The 26,560-nt window shown below is 45.7% G+C and overlaps 1 long non-coding RNA gene across 1 annotated transcript in view; it reads left to right on the top strand.

Annotated features, from left to right (window-relative positions):
• The window catches only part of LOC144826444 (uncharacterized), a 120,933-nt gene extending 99,240 nt beyond the window's left edge, over window positions 1–21,693 (top strand). Inside the window, exons 2-3 of the long non-coding RNA XR_013609824.1 lie at window positions 10,462–10,594; window positions 21,438–21,693. This is a non-coding gene — a long non-coding RNA (uncharacterized LOC144826444). The remainder of the gene's footprint in view (window positions 1–10,461; window positions 10,595–21,437) is intronic.
• The last annotated feature ends 4,867 nt before the right edge of the window (window positions 21,694–26,560 follow it).

Below are 26,560 nucleotides of genomic sequence, written 5' to 3'. Positions count from 1 at the left end.
TGCAGGAGAAGAGCTCTTGTCCAAAAAAAAAGCCCTGTTCTTGTCTATTGCCTTATGAGGAAAGTTTCTGCCCCTTCTTCGTGTCATATGGTAAGGTTTTAGGTTCTTTGGTGAGGCTTTGACTTTTTTAACCATGGTCCATGGTTTGCCCCCAACGTGAATAATAACAAGCATTTACAATGCAATGGTCTCAGCATTATTAAAGGTAGAGCTATAACATTGCTCATGACATTTTTTTTCTATTTTTTTTTAAACATAAATAAATGGTATTGTCATTTACAATGGCAATAGGTGAGCATTAGAGAGTATTCGCGGACACAGAGCCACACACACACACACAGACAGAGCCGCGCACACACAGACAGAGCCACGCACACACACAGACAGAGCCACACAGACACACAGACAGAGCCACGCACACACACAGACAGAGCCACGCACACACACAGACAGAGCCACGCACACACACAGACAGAGCCACGCACACACACAGACAGAGCCACGCACACACAGGCATACAAAGCCACGCACACACAGGCATACAAGACATAGAGCTGACCAACCCACTGAAGTGCCAGAGACACTAAGAGGGAAGACACAAGCACACACCGCCCCCGCAAGCACTGACTCGTAACGGTGACCCGACCCCGCGCCCCCTGGCCCCCAGTACTCACGATGGTGACGCTGGCCTTCAGATATAAACTGTTCCCTCTCACTGGGCCGGCGGGCAGGCAGTCAGTCTGTCACTCTCTCCGAGGCGGCTGCCAGACGTTCGCTCCTGTGCCTTTAGGGAGGGCTAGAGGAGAGATCTTCGCACCAGCGCTACAGGGCTCTACGCCGATTCTTTCACCGAGGCCAGGCAGGTGAACGGTAGCATTGGGTGCGGTAAATCCGGCTGACGTCATTGTTTACATTGTCTGTGGCTCCGGATTCACCGAGCGAATTATCTGCGGATTGTTACCCAGCGGGGAGCGCTTGGCGCTGGGTTGAAAGAAGGGGCTTTGGAATTCCAAGAATAGCGAAAGCGGAGGCGCCCTTTTAAAATCAATTATTGACTAACAGTATCACACAGGCTCAATGCGGGGCATACTACCCTGTTTGGTGCTCGTTGGTGCAGCAAATATCAATATATGTTCTCCAAAATGTGATGCACTCTATTCATCAACACCGGGAGGATGAAGAGTTGATTGAACATTTGTGACTGATTAACCGCATTCAGAAGCTACAACAGGTGAATGCGCCAATGAGCTATTATCTGGAATAAGAAGGTAATTTAATCGGTTCATAGCACTTTTACACTGTTTATAATATAAAGAAATGGAGCTATACATTGTATTTAAAAGTTTATAATGAACACGACACAGATATACAGATGTAACATATTTAATACACGATTTCTAGCATTCAGCTGCTGTTTGAATATTTTTCAAAACTCAGTAAATTCTGAGCGAAGAGGTGGTTTGGTCCAACGTGGGCACTGTATAACTAAGTGACGTCAGTGACAGCGAGTAAAGACAGCCAGTCACACCCGCTTTTATAAAACAATCGCGGGTTCCATAAATAACACAAACCTTCTCCGGCACCGTTTGATTTCCTGGTAAAAGGCTGCATCTTAATTGCTGGGGGTCTGTGGGGTGGAAAAGGAGGAGGTGCACATCTGTTTTCGAGCGCCTTACTGCAGAAGGTGATGGGCGCTAATTGCCCCCCACCTGCAGCGTTAGAGCACCCCATGCAACTCATACCCACACAAACGAACGACAAATAAAAGGCCGCCTGACATTAACTGCACATTGTTTGTTCGACTCTTTCATTGTGAGAGGAGGATAAAAGCGATTGTTAAAAAAAAAAGATAGTCCAGAACTGTGGTGAAACGAGACGAAAAGGTCAAAGGAGGAAAGTTAAAAAAATAGCCTCACCGGGCTCGAGGGCGGAGGCTCCGACGTCGTGCTGGCTCTCTGCGGCGTCTCCCTGCTTCTCCGGACTGTCAGGTGGGACGGCGGACTCTGCTCCTCCGCACCTGCAGCTGCGGGGCTCTCCTCGACACCGGAGCCCCGCCTGCACCTACAGCCGCCTTCAAAGTGGAGCCGCAAGGCTCCCGGTCAACTTCTTCTCCGGGGCTCCCTCAGCACAGGGGAGCCCCGCAACAGCACGCACTTCTCCTGCCTCGGGCCGGCGGCGGAGGGCGAGACTTCCTGCTGGATTGCAGGCCCGCCCCCGTCCTGGCAGACGTTGCCTGTCTTCCGGTTTCTGAGGGCCGCCAATAGCAGTGCGGCCCTTGGAAGGGTGGCGGGCGCAGCGCCTCCTCGAAGATCCCTGGGCCGGCGGCGGATTCGGGGGCGTGTTCAGCATTCTAAAAAGGGGTGTATCTAAAAAGTGGAAAGAACAGCACGAACACGCCCCCGAATCCGAAAGAGCCGGAGCTTCTTTCGAGGGACGCCTCTCTCTTCCAATGGCTGGCCTCCGTTTAGGAAGCCAGCCAATGGAAGAGAGACCAGGAGAGAGGCGGGTTTAAGCACCTCACTGAAAGTCATTAATTCTCCGACTTCCGGCTGGCAAGCCAGCCGTGGGTCCGAGACCTAAAAAGTGGCATTTAGAAACAAAGTAGTGTAAATAGTTTGGGTGCAAAACTAAACAAGGTTTTCTAATTCTAAGCCTAATGTGCAAATAGGTCATTCTAGTAGCTAAAAAGCTACTATTTTACAGATGCACTATACAGTAGAGTGCCTGAAGTAAGTCGACTGTGACAGACCAAACAATTACCAAGGAAATGGTAGCTTAGTACACATACGGTGGAATTGTGCAGAGCTGAGAAACTCTCTAGAACTCAAATCAACAGCTAAGCGAAACGTAGCTGAATATTTACGATGATCCGGGATAGGCAAAGATCATTGCATTAACTACTACACCTATCTGTAGGGAGGCTAATTATACTTTATTTAATATTGTGATTGATATTAGCAGAAAAGCTGATTGAGTGAGCGCAAACAAAGCAGTACTGACATTTGAGCAATGGTCAAAGGAAGACTGAAGTGAATTTACCATGGAAAACGAGATTATACACGAGATATCATTGTTTTGGATGAAGAGACTGATTTTGAGTGTGATAACTGTGTTGATGACAAATGGTGTCTTGACACTGAAGCTCTTGTTAGCATAGACTGGGTCGATAACACAAGCTCTTGACATTGAGAGAGATGTAGACAGCAAATGAAAATGTAATATCCCCATTTCAACAGCAAGCCTCTACACCAGAGTTCTTCAATCTGTGGGGCGCGCCCCCCCTGGGGGGGCGCGACATCACCTTGAGGGGGGCACGCGCTCCACCTTAAAATCTCACCTTCCCACCGGCCCATGTGACAAGTACATTTGTGAGGTGCTATACTCTTGTAATTTAAACAAAAACATTTTCCTCCGGTCTTCAGCTCTCTCGGCGACTCAGACAATGGATGCTTCTCAGACGTGCAGGCAGGCGAGCAGCGCCCATTAATCTCCAAGGGTTTCAGCCTCTGCCCCCGTGTGTGGCAGCCCGGGCTGATACAGCTTCCCAAGAACACACACAACCGCACCAAGTACTTCACAGGTCTTTTAAAGACCATTTCCTCGTTAATGACGCTTTACACCCCTTGAAACACAATCCTTTTAAATGAGTTTCTGCTCGTCTAGCCTTTTCGCTCGACCTCACCTGTACAATATCGGTCTGGATCCAATGGCGAATTGGATTGCAAACGGGCAGTCATTGGCAGGGTTTCATCCCGGGCAAAAGACCCCATGTGCAGTTTCAAGTGAATGATTTCTAAAACTCTGCACTTTTAGCTAAGATTTCTTTGGAGGCTTCGTTGATATATTCCTTAACAGACCCTCCAAGCGCTCGTCCAATCTCTTGTGTCACCAGATGCTTACTATGGGAATTCTCCTCTGACGGGTCTTCCCAAAACACAACTAGCCCCCTTAAGGCAGTTTTAAATATAGTGGTTTGCTTCTGCAAGACCGTGATTTCGTTGTAATTTATATCCGTAACTTCCTGTATCATTGTGTAACTTTTTCATTTGTCCACCATATTCTAACATATAATAAAAGTATGCTACCAGGCTTACCCATCACATTTATTGAGACCATTTAAACTCAGTTACGCCTGCATCGTCCTGTATATTAGGTCATGGTGAATGCTCCTTAATTGTGTTTGCTGACAGCAGAGATTTAGTTACCTCCTGAAGCCATTTCATGCTGATTAAGACAGTTCCTAAATCTCATTTATGAGTTTGAAACGCGTTGATGCACTCATAATTGGCACACCTACGGATTGGTCTCAAGTTTATGCTAAAGAATGTGCACTGATATATTAAAATGCACGGTTTCTGTCTTGCCACTTCACTCACACAGTATTAGTCAGACTTCCTTAATCTGCGTGTTCCATAATTAAATAAATACTTTCTTGATGAATATGCAATTATGTTTGTGTGATAACTGCAAACCGTCCCGTTTTGCCTTAGTGCTAGATAATGGAAGGACAGTAAAACAACTGTACACATTTCTGTAACTCTTAAGGTTTAAATATGCAATGCCGTATACCTTGTGAGTTTAGTAGAAATATCACTTGAATAGGTATGAATGTAGACAGTGCTTTAACTGGGCCGGTGCTCAGAACTGACACTTTATAATTTTCTCCTCTTGAGCACCGGATATGTTCATCAGAAAAGGAGAGTATGAGTGCCCATATGGCACCGTCAGCAGCACAGATGCTCAAGCCACCATTGCCATGCTGCATATTAGTGTGCGTCGCTGGCCTATCTGCTCCCGCCACTTCGCACTGGCTGAATGTATTCAGTTAGGGATGGCCGTGGGCTGTGCAGGTTATTGTGCGCACTTCTGATTGTGCCCACCGCTGCTCGGTTGCAGACTCCCTCTATGCTGCACAGGCTTTGCCAGGATGTTCAGTCTTTCAATGGACTCGGAGAACCTTGGCAACCTCAGATAAGGTGGCTGAACCCCCTACCACCGCACTGATGGGAGACATGTTAAATCAACACCTGTCTGTGTGGTGATGGTCAGATCTAGATCTGAGGAAGCACAAGAGCACACATGGCTACACCTGATACAGAGACGCACCCATGTCTGGGGTTTAGGTGCCTGTTGTGTGCTCAGGAGTGTGATGATGGATGGCTATTGGAGCTCACAATGACATTGCTAATAATAGTTATTATTACTAATGTTGTGTATATTTTTGTCTGTGTTTTCCTGCTTTGAGTGGCAACTATCCTGCTCGGAATTGTGACATTTTCTGGGTAGAGCCAAGACCGGCTTTTTTCCTGTTTTCTTTTTCTTGATTTGCGCACTCAGATTTTGACACTTTTAAAACGTATTTCTTGTTTTTCTCCATAATGGGTATTTTCACTGATTGTACTACTCAATATCGACACCAACAATATTGTGGCATTCTAAATCTAGGACAGAAAATTAAGTGACAAAATATTGAAGGGTAAGTGCAGAGAGGGATTTATAGATTCACTATTCCTATCTCCCCATCTAAGCACCTTGAAGATGCATATTTACCATGTGGGTACATATCGGTGGAGTTGGGTTTAGAAAATCTAGACTTACTTACCTTCAATATTTTGTTGTCGATATTCTATCCCTTCGATGTTTTTGATTCAACAGTGTGGACACCATTATTAGTTCTGTGAGTGTGCAGAATAGAGAAAAGCATCAATTTGTAGAAAAAGCTGCAGAATACCGAACACCATGCAATAATAAGGCACCTAAACCTCCAGGAAGGAAAAGTTTGGAACTTCCTGAACCATGAAACCGGTGTACTCCGTGGTGATCTATATAGCAAGGAACCAATGATCTCCCGTTCTTTCTCCTTTGTAATAAAATATATAGAAATTGTTTCACAAATCTAACGATAAGAACATTATGTGCAAGGATTAATGTGCTGAACGACATTGTAATTTGTTTTGTTCTACTGAGATGTACAATGCCGATTGTAAGCTTCAAGCAGTAAAGTTTTGAGCTAATTTTCTAAGTGGCTGTGGATGTAGAAGGTTCAATCAGTTATTTGCCAGATATGGTATGGGATATGCGGATGACGGTCGATTATGTAATGTACCAGATTCCAGAAATTTCTGACAGGCGGTGGGGGGGCCCAACATCAAAAAAAATTCAGCTGGGGGGGCTCAACCTAAAAAAGTTTGAAGACCTCTGCTCTACACATTGAATGCCTGTTAAATGCTTTGAGATCAAACCCGAATGGGAATGACGGCGATAACTCTGTTCCCATGGCAGTTTGTGTGCAGCAGAGAAATAACCTTTCTTAGCCCTTTTGCTGTTTTAGAACCCAGGGGTAGAATGTCAGTTGTGACATAAGTTACCATACTTAGTGGTATGAGAATTTAGTACAAAACTGCCCCTTCAAGATTTCTTGCCACCACAAGAAACTGACAAGAAACAGCGTTATGACTGAAAACACAATTGAGGAAAGACTCCTATTGAAAACAAAATAAACAAGCATTTGCAATGCAATAGGTCTCGCATTATTAAAGTTTGAGCTATTGGCATTGCTAAATAATGCAACACCAATAGCTCAAACTTTAATAATGCTAGACCTATTGTATTGCAAATGCTTATTTACTAAAGTTAACGCGGGGTTAAGTCTAATAAATAAACTGGGATAGAGTAGAGATGGGTGGTATACAATGAAACCATTTATTTTTTAATGTAACATCTGTCTTTCTGACCTTATCACAAGGGCGTATTTGGGCCGCTCGTGTATAACTGAAGTAAGCTGAGTCATGTGATGACTGCGCATGGGCACTGAAAGTTAATCAGGAATGATGTTTTGGATATTGAACGAAAGCCAAGGTCGCAAAGTGTCCTAGCTTGGGAACGGACAGTGAAAGGTTCAACAACGTGGAATTGGATTCAGACTGTATACAACTTTGTTGCAAATAAAACATGAATGCAGGTGGGAAATAAAGTTATGAATAAAAATTAAGGGGATGGGTTTGTGAACAATGGTTTAACTGAATTTAATAACATGTAGCATGGTGTGACGATCTTCCTCTTTGCTTGACCAATCAGATTTAGTATTTTTTACGATATTGAAACAATAATGGGTGGAACATGTGGAACGAAAGGTATAATTGAGATAGCTTTAGTTAGTTAGTTAGATTCGAGAGTCCAGATGCTGTGAGCGGGAGATGCTGCTGGGAGAGATACTGTAAGATGCTGATGAAGAAACTGAATGCAGAACCTTCTATTCTAATTTAATTGGGTTTTAGACAGAAGATCGTGGAAGAATCATGAGGAGAAAGAGAGTGTAAGAGAGGGGTGCGACGCAGTTGTCGGTATTTAGAGAGGTCATCTATCCTGTCCTGATTCCTGTCCTGAAGTCTTTGTTGCCTGATCTATCCCAGGGGACCCTTTCGAGCCCTTTTGCCAGGGGGTTGGTCTTCACACCATTCTTGATAAATATATTTTCACACTATTTGCTGATTTTCTTTTCTCTCTGTCCTCTCCCTTTCTGAGCATTGATCATTGCATGAGTTCAAAGTATTCGTTTGATGAATTAATTGAATTTTCTCTCCTAAGAATGATGGTGACTGCGCTGTGTATTTGACATGGTACACATGCGTTTGAAATTCAGATAAAGATTTAAAACATTCCAGAGTCTGTGGATATTTACATTGAAATAGAAAAGTTAGCTTATGTCAAGAGTATTTGAATAAATAATCTTGAAAACTGAAAAGAAAATTTATAAACTTTGACTCCAGCGGTTTACTCAATTGCATTTTGTGTGTTTATGGGCCCAGGTGAGTATATGGTAGTGGAGTATCTGTTGGTGGTACGCCGCTGGATCAGGTTTCTGGTAGCAGAGTTATGGTTATTATTGACTAGTTTAGTGATAAATATTGATTATTGATTTATCTGTAACAAAATAGTTAGCTTCTTGTTTTATGTTGTCAGGAAAGTCCCAGGGAAATGAATAGCGGGTGGTGACAGAAGGCACACTGCAGTGAGGTTAGTCATCTGTCGGAATAATATGGAGAAGCTACTGTGGCAGTATTAAACTAGGAACTATTTTGTACAAAAGTAGAGTGGTCTTATTTCCCAGTAGGGGTAACACTGAAGTAGTAACAGGTTTTTACTCGCAGAAGAAGAGGGTCAATTTTGAGACTCCAGAATAAGTCGAAAATCTATCCTTTGTTTAGTGGAAGGCAGAGTAGCGAATGTTTTTATGTTGTTACTAACGGATTTTATTTCAAAGAAATGTAAAGAAATAAGTTTGCGTATTACCTTGTGAAGGGAGTGTCAGTCATCGGAGTTGTGCTGACATCACAGAAGGTAGCGCTGGGATTGGTTGAAACAGCGGGCGTGAGGCAGGAGCAGATTGCAAAGGAGGGGTCAGTAGTAAGGAGCCATACTGACGTCACAAAAGGCCGTGCCTGCATTGGTCAGATCTCGAGCATGAGCCTGAGTCTGATCGGTTAATAGATAGAAGCCACATCAGAATTGGCCGAAATAGAGTTGTATGTTGGATTCTGATTTGACTGCTGGTGTGAGTCGCACTGCTAGCAGAGTTCAAGGGTTTGCAGAGTATTCTTTCATATATTGTTCATCCAGAATGTACGGATAAAAGAGAAAAATGTCATTAATAAAGAAAATTAAGAATTTCTTTGAGAAAGATAAGCCTATGTTGACTAGAGAGGGAATTCCTATTCCGGCCCCTAAGACGCCTGCTTCCTTTATGATGATGGATAGAGGATATCATAATTGTGTATGGTTGGAGAATTTCATAGAATATACAAACGGTGATGGAGTTTTAGCTTTTCCAGAACATGGTACATTTAATGGGAGAGTTCTTCAGAATTTGAGGATGAGAATGAATGATTTGGAACCAAGACCTAGGTTAACTCAGTATGAGGCTTTGGAAGAATGGGAGACTGAGTCGTTTGAACGAGAGAAACGCAGAGGTGGTAAGACACATAGAGGATTTTTTCCTAGATATTTGTGTGAGACACACAAACGTCAGATGAAGCAATGGAGAAGAGCTATGGTATCAGAAGGTTTATATCCAGTGTTAATGGCTGAGGAACAGTCAGGGAGCAAGTGTAAGGAGAAATCAAAACACATGAATGTGTTAGGATATGGTGGATCAGATGATGAATTGTTGGAGGATATCTTAACTAGAAACCATCCACTGTATCAAGAAGGAGCCAGTAGAATCACCCCAAGTGCACTGGTAATGGGAACACCCTTAATTCTTCAAATTTTACATTATATGTCACTTAATAGAGTGTTTCAAGATAAAGGGAGAAAAGCCTTAAGTAAAACTAGGGAGGAAATAGTACAGAAAATAAGCCAATTGAATTTAAACACTGAAGCTTTGACAGTACCTGTGACTATAGGTCCTGTTATCCCAATATATGGAGATAAAATGAGTTGCCCGAAACCTCAAGCAGCAATCAATCCCTTTGAGTAATCCCAGAAAAGAGGTAATAATATCTGATGATCAGGCCAGTGAGTGCGATTCAGTCATTACCTTAATGGATCTTTCAATAAGGGAACCTTCAATTGAAACCCCACAAAGAGCCACATCCGGAAGTTTAAAAGAAAAGGGGTCTATGATACCCTTAGGAATGAGAATTTCAACAGCGGTCACTCCCTAGGTTGAGAGAGAAACCCGTTGAATGGTTCAAGCAGGTTAAAAGATTTGTGAAAGTTTCAAAGGTTCTGTTGAAGGATCTGGATGGTTTATTTGATATTGTGGTACCTGCTGACTTATGGACAGAGTGTAAGATCACTGTTGATTGGCCAAGTGAGAAGTATGCCAGAGACTCGAAAACAGGAGCTGCCTCAGAGGAGGTGATGAAGAAACATCACTAAGTAATTACTTTCCTGAAAGGGAAAATCCCTCCTAAAGAAACGGATTTGGGTAAAGATAGATAGAACCACTCAAGAGCCAAATGAGCCTGTACCTGCATATTATGAGTGGTTATTGCAAGTGTTAAAGCAGTATAGTGGTTTTGAGAACATTGGTGATAAGAATATGGGACATTTTGTGTATCGATTTGTGTATGGTCTGAAACCGGAGATTAGTCAGATGATTCAATGGCACATGTAGTGCTGGCAGAGTAAAACGATTGATGAAATTTTGAAGTATGCCAAATATTGCGGAGATGACATTGAGGCAAGGCGTACAAAGTTAAAAGAGAAAATGATGTGGGCACAAGTGAAATTAGCAGAACAGCAGGAGAATACAATGAATACCCAGACTGATAATCAGATGAAAGAGCAGAATCAGAATGATCAAGTGGCGAATGGTGGTAGAGTAAGAGGACGAATGAATAGATAGGAAGCGAAGAAGAAGTTTCCTTGTCATGCATGGGGAAGGCTTGGACATTGGAAGAACGAGTGTAAGAGCATTCAGAACAATAATGGCCAAATCAAAATTTAAATCCACAGATGCAGAATGAAGTGTTTATGAATCAGCCGCAGCAGGTAGTTACTCCACAGTATCAGGTGCCACCAGCTCCTATGCCAAACTTTGTGAACCCTCAAAGACACAGTGCGAAAGCCAGATTACAGGGAGAAAGTGGTAAGAAAAATTCTGTGGTTACACAATATTTTTTACAGAACGATAATGTAGAAGACAATTAAGTGCAATGACGGTGCCTGAGGGGGGAGGAAGAGGAGTGCGTGCTTGGCACATCCTTGCCGGTAGATCAGTCAGGTCCATTTATTGATGGGAAAGTGTAAGGTACTGATATCACTTTTCTATTGGATACTGGTGCTACTCGGTCTACTGTGAGAACAGCAGACATCCCAAACCTACCCCTTTCGGGAGAGTCCATCAATGTTGTAGGAGTGTCGAATCAACTGATTAGAACCCCAATCACAAAACCAATGGAGGGACATATTGGAAATTTTAAAGACATGCATCGGTTTGTAGTTTGCAATTCCTGTCCAGTAAATCTGTTAGGAAGAGATCTATTTTTTATTTATTTTTTTTGTCCTCATTTATGCGATCTTCAATGGTTATGGCAAGCAAGGTCACCTTGTATTGAGTAGTGTGGGGGCCGCCCTTGGATAACGAGGTTAAACCATGTCTTAAGAACCTACACATTTTTTGAGTTTTGATTCCCTTGAATTTGTTGGATCGCATTTGTTGGAATCATTGGACATCTCTTCCTACCCTGCCACATAGTTCTTTCCCCAAAGATCCCAGTACCTAGTTTGTTTACTTTCCCCCTCTGGATTTATCCAGTTTCCTGACCTTATCTACTGAACGAAGTCAGTCTGCCACATTCGGAGAAGGTGGGAGAATCCAGTTTATACGCACCTCATGTCTAGCTAATAGAATTAGGATAAACAATAAGTATTTTTGGTTTTTACTTAAAACAATAGGTTCATTTGTATCAAGAATGCCAAAAATGACAGTAAAGGTGCTTACCTTAATATATGTATCTAGAGCTTTATCAATGATCTTACCAATTTCATTCCAATAAATATCAAGATGAGCACATAGGTGAAACATGTGAATATCGTTCGCCTTTGGCTCACTGCATTTTGGACACTTTTTCGTCACCTGGTTATTCATTTTAAATACATTTTCAGGCGTCCAATAGGACCTGTGTAAAGTAAAAATATGTTTTTTCCTAAGAGGTGCATAAACTATAATATACCATAAAAAAGTGCAGGATACCTGCCATAGTTGTTGCAAGTCTTGAGCCAGAAAGATGTTCTTTCAAATGTCACCTGCCGTGGTGAAATCATCCTCATCTTTCTGGGTCAGGTACCAGTACCATTTCGATATTTCTTTTCGGGCTGGGTCTTTTTGTATTTCTTCCTCCAGTTTCCCAATGTATTCTGGGTTTGTCTCTTGTTCGTTAGACCAACTGGCCAACTGATAGTATTTAAACCTTGAGATTTCCCCGTTGGTTATTTCGGATAATAAGTCCCAGCTCTTTCTGTTGCCAAACTCTAAAAGTTCTCCCCATTTCACTATTCCTGCTTTTTTAGTGGGCCTGCTAGGCAGTCTTTCAAGCCATCAGGTGTTCCAAGTGAATTCCATATTGGTGCTAATGGGCTATAATATGGAACCTTCCATAATCTTCTTATCTCGTACCATAATCTGTAAGCTGATCCCAGTACCTTTAATTTTTTTTTTAATACTTGGGGTGGCCAAACTTATAGAGACAGTGGTCATTATCGGTTACTACTTTTAAATACACAAAGTTTACGTTCATGTGGTCTGAGAAGACTTCTGATGTTCATCTATCTATTGTACAAAATAAATTGCATGATCTACTGTACACCAGATGGTGTCGCTTTCCAAACCCCTGATGAGGATGTTATATACAAAATGATTCTCGCTAAGCAAGATACAGAAGTAGATGAGATGTATTCTTTGATGACTGAAAATTAATTACCGGAAAAGTTGAGAACTACAGTGAATCCAGAAGTGTGGGATTTTACAGGAAAAGGTATTGGGCTGGGGGCGGAGCTAGCCGGCGACTGAGATGGCCGCCTGAACCGTGAGCTCCTCCGCCTAGACCACGATTCAACCAATTATCCTGCTGACATCGGTGCCCTATCTCGCCAAAGATCCCCCAGATTGCTCCTGATCGAGCTGTGCCCTGTCCGATCCTGACACTGGCCGGATCGGAGATACGGAATCGCTAATTGGCAACGCCATACTGCGTGGTGATTAAGACGGCTCAGCGGCCTACTGGGAACCGGCCAGAGATGCTGCCTGGCCCCGGAGAAGAGTGTAAGCGGGGTGCGCGCTGGGCGCTGCCCCCCCAGAGCCCTGCGGGGTGTGGATACATGGACGGCTGCGGCGGCGCGGCTAACGGGTGAGCAGAGGTGAGCAGGGCGGCCGGGCGGGAGGCGTCACCCAGCATTGCTGCCCTTTGATGCCGCAGTAGTACTAACTTGAGCCCCCGGCTTTGCGATCTCCACTGGGCCTTTCCTTTGATCGGAGCCCGCAGCACTGTGGGGCATAGATGCAGACGTGAGCCTCCTGCAGTGAGGACGGCAGTTCGACACAACACTCTGGAGAGCAACACTCAGAAGATACGACTTTATAGGCCGGAGTGGAGGCCTTTGATTGCCCGCGTGACTGCGCAGAGACCTGTGAGTGGGGCTGTATGGAAGCGCGGCCGGAGTGTGGGGCACACAGAAGAGAGATTACATCCTGGTCTTTTCCCCACTGCAGTCCCTTGGCCTTGGACCTGTGAGACCTACCTGAGTGTGTGCTTAAGGCACCGGCAGTACTGTGAGGGAGGGCCTTACTGAACCCTCCTTGTGACGCTATCATGGAACTTGGTGAAAGTATCTTCTCCCAGAAATAGAGCACGGGTCCTGGCACTGGTCATTGTGGTGACATACTTGGTGTCCCACGCACCCGCACTGCTGTAAATATATCCCTGCTGATTGCGTGGTCGGTGCCGCTCTGTGTGCTGCTATGCACTGATTTTGACGTGGCTGGGTGCTTGGTGGCGGTGGTTGGCCGACCTGAGTGAGCCGCCCCTGAGACAGATTGCTGCTCTCTGGTGCGTCGCCTCTTCCCGCCTGGTGCGCATATCCCGGGCCCATCCACTGGTTGATGACATACTAAGACGTTCTTCTAGCGACTACGGCGCGTCATTGAAGATCGCTATGGTGAGACCGGACAGATCACAGCCTAAGCTGTCGTTTGAGAAGAACAAAACGCCAAAAGCCGCGGATACCCCGACTCGCACAGAGGGAGAGGACGATGGGACTGCGGCGGGAGGGGAGAAGACTGAGCCAGATATACCTACTATATTACTAGCCATGGAGAAAAACTTGCAGGGTGGCATCGCCTCTCTGGGGACCAAAATGGATGCCCTCACATACCGAATGGATCGCATGGCAGAACGGCTTGACAAACATGCCGAACGCATAGATATGTCAGAGAGACGCATCGGAGAAGTTGAGGAAGCGCAGACGACCTTGGACACCGAACATAAGCAGCTGGGTAGGGTGCTCCAGGTTCTCCAAGACAAGGCTGAGGACTTGGAGGCACGGTCTCGTAGATGCAACATACGCATCACGGGCCTGCCGGAAACCACTCAGACTGGCAACATGGAGCTGTTCGTGGAAGCCCTCTTGAAGAAGCTGTTGGGCGAATCCGCATTCTCCGAGATGTTTGTTGTGGAGCGTGCACACTGCACCCTGGGCCTGCGACCCAAGCCAGGGGCACCCCCTCGCCCCATAGTGGCCAACCTGCTGAATTATAGAGACCGGGACGTGGCTCTAAAACTAGCCCGTGAGAAGCAACCTCTGCAATATAAGGGGAGCACGCTCTCCTTATTTCCTGATTTTACCGCCAAAGTGCAGGAGGCCCAACGGCAATTTGTCCCAATGAAGCGTCAACTACGGGAACTCGGCGTTGACTACGCAATGCTCTATCCTGCCAAACTGCGGGTTAACAGACAGGGGAAGTCTACGATTTTTACAGACCCAAGGGCGTTACAAAAAGCCAGGAAAGACTGGCGCAGGGGCCGATGTTGCACAGAGGCTGATGGTCTGTCGGGAGAGGCCTCGGGTGGAAACATGGACGACCAAGATTAACTCTGAGATTTTTCGCTGGAGGGACTGCCGCCCTGCTACAGAGCTGGGGGGATGTGAACTTTCGCTCATGGACATTGCCATACCTACCTTGAGATCGGACTGTCGATGCTCTATACCACTGGGAGGTTACGAACAGATACGCTACTACAGGGTCACAGTGAGTCTGGAGGGCTGGGTGGTGCAGCACCTTCCTCCCACCCCCTCCTTCTTTTTCTGTTTATTTCAGAGACTAGATCTGCTGCATTGCAGGGTATGCTCTGCGCCGTTTACTGCTCTCTGCGCAGTCACCGGTGAGCCTAGGTCTGTTATATAACGATGTACTGATGCTACAGGGGGGGATGCTGCAGTTTTTTCCTTTCTATGTTACATGATAGCCGATCTATACGGATGACTGTGGCTGTTTAGTTGGGGGGGAGGTGCCCTGCTTATTCATGGGTGTTCACTGTTTGCTTATGGGGTCACATAACTCTTTCTTGACTAGGTTGGAGGGGTGGGGCGGGGCGATTTTCCGCTGGTTTGATTATTGTAACAGAATACTTGCGTGCAGGCTACCTACGCCCCTGTGTGTTGCACACTTACTCTGCCTCGCCTTCTAAGTTGGGGATAATTTGCTTTGTTGTATTGTGTTGCTTTGCCTATTTCATAGGGTTTAGGCCTTATTGGATGCGGGACAGGGGGTGGGGGGCTGGGGTAGACCGTAGCACTGTTTTGTATGGGGGGAGGGAGTTGGGGGAGGTAGGGAGCTGAGGGGGCGTGGCCATGTTGGGGTTGGGCATGCGTGGGTGGGGGGTTGGGTGAATTTCTGTGATTTTTTTGTGTTGTTGTCAATGCAAATAGCGGAATGTGTAGTAGTTACAGATGTTTTAGGGACCTTTGTTGGCATGAACGTTTGCAACAGTGCGCGTTGCTCATTGACAAATATGGACACACTTGCTGACACACATGTACAATGCCCTTGTAATGGCTCACAGTTTACATGATAATGACATCACCCAGACGCGCTCTACGTCCCCTCGACAGACACAACATTCGCGAGACAATGACACGATAACCTTGCTGACCTGGAATGCTAGGGGGCTAAATGACCACAGGAAAGTCAGGCGAGTACTCCAATACCTCTCAAGTCATGCGATTGACATTGCGTTGTTGCAGGAGACCCATCTGAGACCGTACAATCCAACACTACGTTATAGAGGTCTTCATGGTCGTGTACATGCGGCCGGTTTTACCTCGAGTGCTAGGGGGGTACTTAATTGGGTGAACCCGAGGTCCCATTTGACACTCACGCCGATTGAGACAGATGTTGAGGGACGCTATGTCATTACTAAGTGCGATGTGAAAGGCATGACATTTCATGTGATCAACGCATTGTAATGATTTCCAGGCTTGTTCCGCAGGAGCGTCAGGAATCTGGAGAGTAGTCCTCAGCCTTCCCCTACGGCCTTCCGACTCTATCAGACACTAGAGTATCGAATGGCACGCCAGGGAAAAACAGGGAAACAAAACAAGGAAAGGCGTGGAAAATAAAAGGTCTTGACTGTGGAACTTCAGTGTGGACACTTGATGAGGAGGCAGGCTGTAAGGGAAGGAAGATGTTACTACCTATACTGTGTTACAAAACAGTGCACATAAACAATGCTGACGTATATATACTGCACCTACCACGGCTAATAGTCTGGACCTTGAGATACCACTGGTGGGTAGATTTTGGTGTCCGCTCTCTCTCTGTGCAATAAAAGGACCAAGAGTATAAGCACTCTACCTCACTCTGTTCTAGTATAATAAGAAAGTGATATGTGAATCTCACCATGCTATCTTTATCAAGAATACTTGAAGAGCGTCCAAACTCTATTCCAAGGTGAAATTGTGCGTGTGCGAGCCTTTATTCTGAAGAATGTACAAGGTAGAATCTGCCAAAGAATAGCACACTTGTCAGATACGACATTAACCACAAACAAGATAATAATAGAGGCAGCGCGATGCGCTGTTACCGTGATTCTAGTAGCTGAGCCTCGAAACGCACTGGTCCACGCAAGGGCCCCAAACATGAGTATTCTTAAATGCCAAAGGGAAGGTTGGTTGGGTGGTTCACCCAACGGGAGACAGCTCCGGCCAGTGAACCAATATATGCGGCAGGCAGTGCCCGGACGGACGACGGAGAAAGACCCGGCCGCCGGGCGGAGCACCAGGAGCAGGGATGTCTGGGATAAGCAGTACCCGGCCGGATGACGGGGTAAGACCCGGCCGCCGGGCAGAGCACCAGGAGCAGGGATGTCTGGGATAAGCAGTACCCGACCGGACGACGGGGTAAGACCCGGCCGCCGGGCAGAGCACCAGGAGCAGGGGAGTAAGAATGGAGAAAGGAAATGGTAAAACAAACACGAGTTGCCTCACCCGAGTTTGTGGAAAAAACAATAAAGGAAACAGAAATGACCCCAAAATGATTGAATAAAGTAAACGCGGTAGAGGAACCGCCAAGGAGGGCCGCCGGGAACAACAGGACAGAACTCCAGTTCGGAGGACGCGGAGAATCCAAACAGGAAACCCAACGAACAAAACCAGAAGTCAGGCAAATCCTACGGGGACAGAATACACGGAAGTGGGAGCTAGACGCTAGAACGCAAAGCGGCGTTCTGTTGACTTGGTGCGTCTTTCATAGTGACCTCGGGGCATGACACGCATATGGTCCTAACTATGACTGCCCTTCATTCTACGTGACCCTTGCTAGCAAGATCAGGGATCTCGGGGAGGGGCATGTCCTATGGGGGGGTGATTTTAACCTAACACTACAGCCAGCTCTGGATCGGTCGGACGGGCCTAGCAGGCGACCTTCAGCTTCATCTCGTGTCCTTAATGCAGAGATGGCCAGATTGGGGTTACAGGATGTTTGGAGGACTAAATACCCAACACGAGGCGGTTACACACACTACTCCTCACAATATGACATACACACTCGCATTGATTATTGGCTCCTCTCCTCGCATCTCCTCTCCAGTGTACAGGCATGTGCGACGCTCCCGCGCACCTACTCTGACCACTCCCCTGTGCTGATTACCTTCCGCGCCCTGGTGCGTCACCCCCCTTTCTCTTTGCACCTGCCACCATACGCATTGCTCGATGACGCTTTTCGCGAAGAACTGACATAGAAGACTTTTTTAGCAGAAATGAGGGTACGGTGGAGTCCTTCCTCACTGTGTGGGAGTCCTTCAAAGCGTACATTCGTGGAGTCATCATATCTAAACACGCTGGTGCCTCAAATCCATTCGGGACTGCTTGGCGCTACTAGAGAATAGGCTTAAGAGTATAGAGGCACGTCTGGTGCGGGACCGTGGATCTGACACAGGAGCTGGCACAGACGCTCAGGGAATACCACGAAGAGGCGGACGCTGAGGTTAAACATCTCGGGAAGTATGCCATCGCCCGCTCCTACGGGGAGGGCGAGCGCCCAGGTGCAGTGTTGGCCAGAATGGCTAAACAACGCAGACAAAATACGGCCATCCCCGCTCTGCGATCTCCACTAGATGGAGGAGAATTGACCGACGCTCAGGTTGCGGCCAGTTTTCGCGACTATTATGCCACTCTCTACGCCTCTAGAGGACCGGTGTCAGAGGAAAGTATCATGGATTATCTTACGTATATCCAATTACCTTGGCTCACTAACAAACACCGTGAGTTTCTTATTCGGCTGTTTGAAAAAGAGGAGATAATCTGGGCGTTGTCTTCTATGAGGGCTGGCAGTGCCCCGGGCAGTGACGGTTCCCTGCCTCATTTTATAAAACGTTTTCCAAATTGCTGATCCCTAAGTTATTGATGCTAGTTGAACAGGTTGCGGAGAGTGGTGTGATGCCTCCAACGATGCATGAAGCGATTATCATAACTCTACTGAAGCCGGGTAAACCTCCGGAGGACTGTGCCTCCTACCGTCCGTTGTCTCTTATTAATGTTGATGCGAAGATCTTCGCGAAAATTATTGCTAATCGGCTCAGCCCCTTGATCCCGACGCTGGTTGCACCTGAGCAGGCAGGCTTTGTCCCCAGCCGCACCTTGACCTATAATTTGGGTACAGTTTTCGCGGCATTCCAACACACCCGACAGGAAGTACCGGCTGTAGCGGTCTTCCTTGATATGGAAAAGGCATTTGATTCCGTCAAATGGCCCTTCCTCCGTGCGGTGTTGAAGCGAATGGGGGTGGGGGATCTTTTTATCCAGCTGCTGAACACGCTTTACGCATCCCCAGCGGCGCGAGTCCGTATAGGGGCGATCACGACCGAACCCTTTCCTATAGGACGCGGCACCAGACAGGGCTGCCCCCTCTCCCCCCTCCTCTATGCCATTGTCGCAGAACCTCTCGCCTGCGCCCTACGGGAATATCATGGTCATCGCGGTATCCGTTTCCCCGGGTACAATTTAATAGTGTCCACATATGCGGATGACACCTTACTTTACGTGAGAGATCCGGAGGCCAATCTCTTGCGAGTGCTGAGAGAAGTGGTCTTGTTCAGCTCGCTCTCTGTTATCCATGTGAACTGGGGCAAAACTGTAATGTTCCCGCTCACCCCGGCCACGGAAAAGGTCGACTCGGACTACCCTATTCAATGGACCACTGATTCGGTCCGATACCTGGGCATACAGCTTCACACGGATGCGGAGGTGGTACTTAGAGAAAATTATGGGGTGGCTGTCTCCAAACTGGAGGATGATGTGGAGAAGTGGATTGGCCTTCCCCTCTCCCTTATGGGCCGCATATCGTTGTTGAAAATGATGGTGCTCCCTCGATTCTTGTTTCTGTTTAGGAATATCCAGATGGTATTATCCACTGCATTTTTTAAACAACTACATTCCCTGGTGTTGCGGCTTGTTTGGGCTGGTAAGCAGCCGAGAGTGGCATGGAATATCCTCATACGTCCTTATGAGGACGGGGGATTGCAAGCCCCTGATCTGGAATTATATTATCGAGCTGCACATGGCACTCATGCTTACGGTTGGATGCATGGCCCGGTCACCGGCCCGCACTACGCATCAACAGATAGTGGCGGACCCAACGCCGTTACCTGCTCTATTGGCCCACCTCCGTGATCGGCGAACAGGCCTCTTAGATTCGCTTAATGTTGTTACACCCGCCTGGCACCATCTTATGGACGCGCAGGCCTGCTCACTATTGTATGCCCCGGAGGCAAGGCTGGAGTGGTGTTCGTGGCTTGGGCCATGCAGGGACCGGGGAGTTCTGTCGGCACTTGCAAAGTTGGATATACATACAATGGGAGACCTGTTCCTCGGTGGCACAGCTCGCCTGTGGGATGAAGTGGACATAGGTGATGGGCCGGGCGCTCCCCCCCTCACTTCCAATTTCACAGGGTGAGACTCGCTCTCAGGGACTTACTGAGTGAGGACATGGCGGAGCCCCCAACGGTAACGGTGTACGACTATGTAGTTACTGCTAAATCTCCGGCTCGTCTATTCTCGCGACTTTATCATGACACACTGGCTGAAAAAACAATGCATTATGCCAAGCCCAGATTAGCGTGGCAGACTGACTTAGAGAATGATCTTCCCGAGGATAAATGGAGATATTGTTGTGCCAATATCAAGAGGGTGTCTCTTAACGGCCGGCATCGATTATTGCATTTTAAATTTCTCAATCGGGTATATTATTCCCCTGAGCGCTTGTGCAGATATGGTCTGCGCGAGTCACCTAACTGTGAAAGATGTTCGGCTCAATCTGCGGATTTTTTACACCTCGCCTGGCTCTGCCCTGGGGTCGCAGATTTCTGGAGCGCTGTGTTCACCGAGGTGAACAGGGTCTGTGGCTTATCGCTTGCACTGCTGGTGTATTGCAAAGATATAGTACCTGAACATCGCAGGCTGGTGGATATGGCTTTCCTTGTGGCTAAGCGATGCGTAGCGCTCAACTGGATGAGAGAACCGACCCCGACACTATCCAGAGGGTCTCGTGATATGTTATACTGCTCACACAGACGGGATTATACAGCGATCTTTTACCCCCCGTAATCGCCCAAAGAACTATTGGTCACTGTACATGGAGAGGAGGTCTGTAGCGGAAGACGGAGACGCTGGGGACGATGGGTCGGACTTAGAGACGGCGCATGCACCAGAGCGAACCGGGGTGGGAACATAATATATGCACGACTTGGAATGTCATTAATGATGAATATGATGGATTGCGTTTCTGTTGTTCTTGATGCAGAGAGGTTATGTGTGGGGAATTGCGGAATCTACCGGAAAGCTGAGATCGATGTTGTCTCGAGTAATGCGCACAAATTGATGTTTTATTGCTATTCTGCAGATACTGCTGTCAACGTGTTTTTTTTTCTTCTTTCGTCATTTGATTGTAGCTATTTGATATGCCAATAAACAAAAAAATAAATACATTTAAAAAAGCTATTGGGCTGATGTTAAATGTAGATCCAGTGAAAGTGATGGAGCAGGGGAGAAGCCAAATAAATGGGTACCCCCTACAATATTTTTCCCTCATAACTTTAATAATATTAATTGTGTGAAACATGTAAACTAATAAACAAAATGCACATTATAATAGACACTACACGTGAGAAAACTAACTGCTATTTGCAAAAATCTAATTTCTTAATAAATCATGAGTCGATCTAATATAGAACTGTGATAACGTAGATATAAAAGAGTAAACACATGTATTTGTGCATATAGTAGAATTGTATTGTGGCAAAAGTATGCAAATGGTAAGTAACATTGCGTACATGTTGCTTCGCTAGGTAACACCTAACATGGGTAATTAGAATGGCGGGAGGTAAACAGAAGAGCTTAATTACTATATCTAATTTCTGTTATGTTTGTTTTCATATTAGTTCCCATATGGCCTGGTCGGCCTAGTCTGAAAAGTGGCTGTTAAAACGCGATGGTGGAAATGAAATTTAAGATGGCCTCCACAAAGTCGGAAATTGCATGCTCTACTGTTATTGTATGCTAAAAGGCAGGTGGTGATGAAATGGGGCCGCAGAGTCCGACCTAAATTTGCAGACTGGCTATCAGATGTGACATATGGCCACACACAACTAGGTGCATATTGGGATCTGATGCCAACTGCCTCGTGGCCAAGGGATATTTGGGAGCCTTTTTTAAAGTGGTCTCAGAACAGAGCGGAGTCCCCCCCGGCTGCGCCTGACAGGCTGGAAGAGTAATTCCCTAATGCTGTGCTGAGTTTGCCCATCAACTGTATCTGTGCGCCTGTACTTCTTTTGTACCACAGGGGTAACATGATGGGCTGTATGACGCCTGAGTATATTACACTCTCCATTTAAGCCTAGCGATGATATTAGATGTTCTAAACACTCACCTGTACCTGCATGTTGAGATATGTCATTTGTTTATCAAAAGTACACTGACTCTATATGATATGTTTATTTTTCCTAATTTTCTAAAAGAATGCTGAACTATCAGACTTGTTTCATGCCTGCGCTGACGCTAGCCTAATTTGTTAAATGTTTCAAAAAAATCTTATCCTTCCGAAATGTGCAGCAACAAAGATAATAACGCCTGGTTATGTCAGACATAGGTATGTCATTGTATTATGAAAGTGCTGTATTTTACTATGCGAGCTTCAATAAATACATTATAAAAAAAAAAGATGGCCTCCACGCATGCGTAAAGAGAGGATGCTCAGTCACGAGTGTATGGCCTATGCCCGGTGCAAGAGATGTCATGGCCAGCGGGAGTTGTGCCAAAGTTGTCTGCATTAAAAACCCTGGGAAAGAATGGACATTGAAACCTGAATGCGAGGAACTGTTGCAAAGTGCTAAACAAGTACAAATGTGAACATTTGATGAAGTCCTGAGAAACTGTGGTATGAATTTGCACTTTTACGAACTGGTTTGAGCAAGGAGGACATGAGGTGATCATCGCCACCCCTCCTTTGGACCAATGAGAGATGAGTGTAGCCCCTAAAATTTTCAATTTTGGGTTTAGATAGTTAGTGAAAGGGTATAAAATAGCTTGTGTGGATGATCTCGGTGTGGCTGTTATTTTCGCAACACGACATGATGTCGGTTGGGACGATTATTCTAATGGTGCAAGAGACTTTGAAATGTTTGGACTTTGAACTTTGATGGGGAAAAGAAACGAGATCTGTCGCAGAGATTCTATGTCAGGAGGGAGACATCAAGGAGGTTAGAAAGGCAGTCAGCTTGGGAACCTATTCTATGTCCTGCAGTTCAATCATTGCCCTATGGCCAAGGGGTAATGAGTACTTTTCATTTTCTTTGCTTAAAATGTATTGAATTGTGTTTTAGAATGTACTTGTTTAATAAATCCTTTGCAATGAATCTAGATAAAATTCTATAAATATAAACTGTGATAGAGGCTGCCACCTCTAAAACCACAATTTTCCAATGGATTAATTGCAATCTAAAGATCTGGTCAATAGTTAAGGTCTTGGCTCTGAATCTGACTTGTAAAGGTGTTAGCCAGTTATTTACTTCTATCCAGCATTGCAGACGACCCAGAAGTACACGGGCAAACATTTTTTGGGTGACGTCTATGAGGCTTATTGGGGATTTAATGGTGTGCCTTTTTTATAAATAGGAATAATTTCTGCCCCAGCCCAGGTCGGGGGCAGCGCCATGCCTTGTAGGATGGCATTGAATAATGACCATAAATATAGTGCCCACATTGCTAGTTCAGATCGAAATAGGCCACCAGGGATCCTATCTAAATGGTTTTATTTTTAAGTTCAGAATGTGTCTCTCCTCGGCCTATATAAAGTTATGGTACACCAGCTAGAATAACAACAGAGGGAATAGAGGCTGGAGGCAGATCTATGCAGGGAAGTAAGGATTTTGTTTCCCTGGGTTTAGGGTGTAGTGTAATCCTGGTGCCAACCTCTTGATTACTTTGTATTTGATGTTTATTTGTTGGGCCTGGTGTTACTATATGCCTACTGTCATGTGTTGTGCTGGTGTGATGGAAAGGCCTCTGTTGGGGATTGACTAAGTCCTGGTTTTGTGGGGCTGGTGGTTTAGTCACGGTACGTGTATTATTTTGCACAATTGGTTTGTGCCCTACAGAGGGGGGGTGATACATTGGCAACAGGTGGGATTGACTGGTTTATTTGCAAAACCAACTTTGAAATCGAAGATTTAATGGGTTCCATTGTATTAAAAATAGCATCTACTTTGCTCCCCCACGAGTCCAGCAATATTGATCCCTGTTTTTATAGACAGGGCAAAGTGTGCTTTGAGTTCCATTAGCAAGTGAGTTGCCCACGTTGGGAGGTCCAAGGTTTTCTGCCAACACTCATCCGTGACTTGTCCCCCAGGAGACTGATTTAGTACCATCCTGTGGGTTTGGTCACCTGCTTTCCTCCCTTATGTGTTGTTTGTTTTCATTTCCCACCCTTCTTTTTCGCCCCACCTCCCGCAGTGGATTTAGTGGTATTACCAGGGGCTATGATTTCTTGTGAGGGCGGAGACTTCGAGTTTAGGAGCACATTTGGTGTTTGAGGTAGTTGCGAAGTCTCTGGCTCCGTGGGTGATGAGCTATGGGGGAGGATCGGTGTTAGAGAGAGGCGTCTCTCGGTGCGCTCAATTTCACCAGAGACTGCTCCTATGGCCCGCTGAAGCATTTTGTCAATTGCGGTCAGTTCAGCAGTAGGAGTTGGCAAAAGAGCTTTCTGCCTGGTGGTTGGCCTTGTCGACAGTGGGGAGTGTTTGCGCATGGCAGCTTAAAATCCAGGCCTCATCAGTCCTCGTCAGTAGTTTATGGTGTTGTTACCTTCAATAGTACAGCAAAACACTGGATACTTGAGGCTCCACCAGCTTGGGAATTTGCAGATTTAGGACCCCCCAACTTACTGTCTCTTAACAGGTGTCTCAGTAAGAATGAGTGAACAAAAACTATATCTAAAGGGAGGCCAAGAGGGGTGGCCCAGCCCAGCCTCGGTCAGCCTCAGACGGGCTCAGACGGGCCTCCCTTGGCCCTGGCTTCGCCAGGCGCATCCCGCCCAGCGGGCTGCGAGGCAGCGCTTTGTAGTGCGATGGGAACTCATCCGCCATCAGCAGCTGCAGGTAGTTGCCGGCGTTGCACTCTGGTACACCGAGTCTCACCTGAGTGTAGCTGCCACAATACCGGCACCAGCTGCAGCAGCGGGAGACCCAGTGAAGCTCAGGGGCTCCTCAGGTTGTGGCAGAGTGTTACACGGCTCATTGTCTGTCCCACGAGCAGCGGACCAGCATGTGGGTACAAGCAAAATGACCCCCCAACAAGCAAATTAGGGAGTGGATATATGTGACAAGGTAGTCACATGGAATTATGCATTGTTTGTTTTCAATATTGTGATAACACAGGAAGATGTTATGTTAGGGAATTCTTGTATGAGTCGAGTTGAGTGAATAGCGTCAAGTATTCTCGTGAAACTCTGGCCTTAATTCTCAGGAGCAGTATAGTCTCTACATGTGTTTTATCCCTAGAGAAACGGGTTTGCCTTTTGCTTATTAGAAGGGTAAGGTAGAGGGAAGAGCTACTTTATCGGCGAAACGAAATTCTGTGGTAGGGTAGAGGTAAGCGCTGCCTACTGGAAATACAGAATTCTTGTATACTTAGACAAACTATCTCTTTGTTTTAGGAAAACAGACAATAAAAATGTGTTTTGTGTTGTAATTAACTGATTTTTATTAGCAAAAAGATTATAAATTCTGTGCCGATAAATTTTGTAAAGGAGGGGTCAGCGGAAGCGAGAGTAGAGCTGACATCAGCAAGAGCCGCACTGGGATTGGCTAGTTGCAGAAGGCAGATTGGCTAGTTGCGGAAGGCATTAGCTATTCTGATTGGTGCGTTAGTGTGAATCGCGCTGGGATAGGTCAGTGTGAATGTGACGTGAACTCTTCTGATTGGTGCGTTAGTGTATTCCCCGCTGGGATAGGACGGAATATCAGAATAGATTGAAGGGAAGTGTACGACTTTGGTTGGAAGAAAAATCTGTGAGAAATGGCTTATTATTATGAGCAAGAAAAAGAGAAACCTTCATGGTTTAAGAAGATCAAGAATCTTTTTAAAAAAGACATAGAAATAATCACTACAGAGGGAAAAGTGCTTCCTCCGCCGAAAACGCCTGCGTCATATATGATGACGAAATATGGCTATCATACTTGTATTTGGCTAGAGAATTGGGTGAAATATAGTAAAAATGATGGAGTGTTGGCATTTCCAGAGATAGGTTCATTTAGCACAGTGGTGTTACAGAATTTAAGAGAGAAGATGATGAAACTTGAACCGAGACTTAGACCGACACAACTTCAAGTTTGATTGAACGGGAAGATGAGATGTATGAGAGAGAAAGAGAGAGATTCCGAGATACAAAAGAAAACTGATATAGTCCAGGAAAATTATGGGAATCCACTCACAAGAGTAGGATGAAACGATGGAGGTGTGCTGTTATGTGGGATGGTATGTATGATGTCAAAACAGTGGATGAGATAGTGGGAAGAAAATTTACAGAGAAAAGAAAACATGGAATACCAGAGAAGAGTGAATGTGTAATTAGTGATACAGAAGACGAGGTGTTGAGGGATATTCTAAATAAGAGACACCCTCCATATCAACAGACTTCTGCAGTGGTGACACCAAATGCACCGCCAATGTAGACTGAAATGAATGAAACCCCAAAACGATATTCCGAAATAAAAAGTCCATTTGAAAAACAGGGAATACCACAGACTGTAAAACCTAGTACTTCAAAATTAGAAAGATCAATAAAAGAATTAGCTGATAAAATAAAAGAATTGACAAGAAATGTAGAAGCTGTAACTGTACCAGTAACAAAGGGGTCCTGTGATACCAGTATTTGAGAATCAAAAAATAGATGAGCATTTGTTAACGATTCCTTTGTATTCCAGTATGCATGCAAAAAGTATGACAAAAAATGTATCCTGATCTTAATGAAACAAAAGGTACAATTAGAACAACACCACCTGTTGAT

The sequence above is a fragment of the Lissotriton helveticus genome, chromosome 3_2 (assembly GCF_964261635.1).
Source record: "Lissotriton helveticus chromosome 3_2, aLisHel1.1, whole genome shotgun sequence".
In the NCBI taxonomy this organism is placed as follows: domain Eukaryota; kingdom Metazoa; phylum Chordata; class Amphibia; order Caudata; family Salamandridae; genus Lissotriton; species Lissotriton helveticus.
This window is presented reverse-complemented; position numbering and strand designations above follow the sequence as displayed.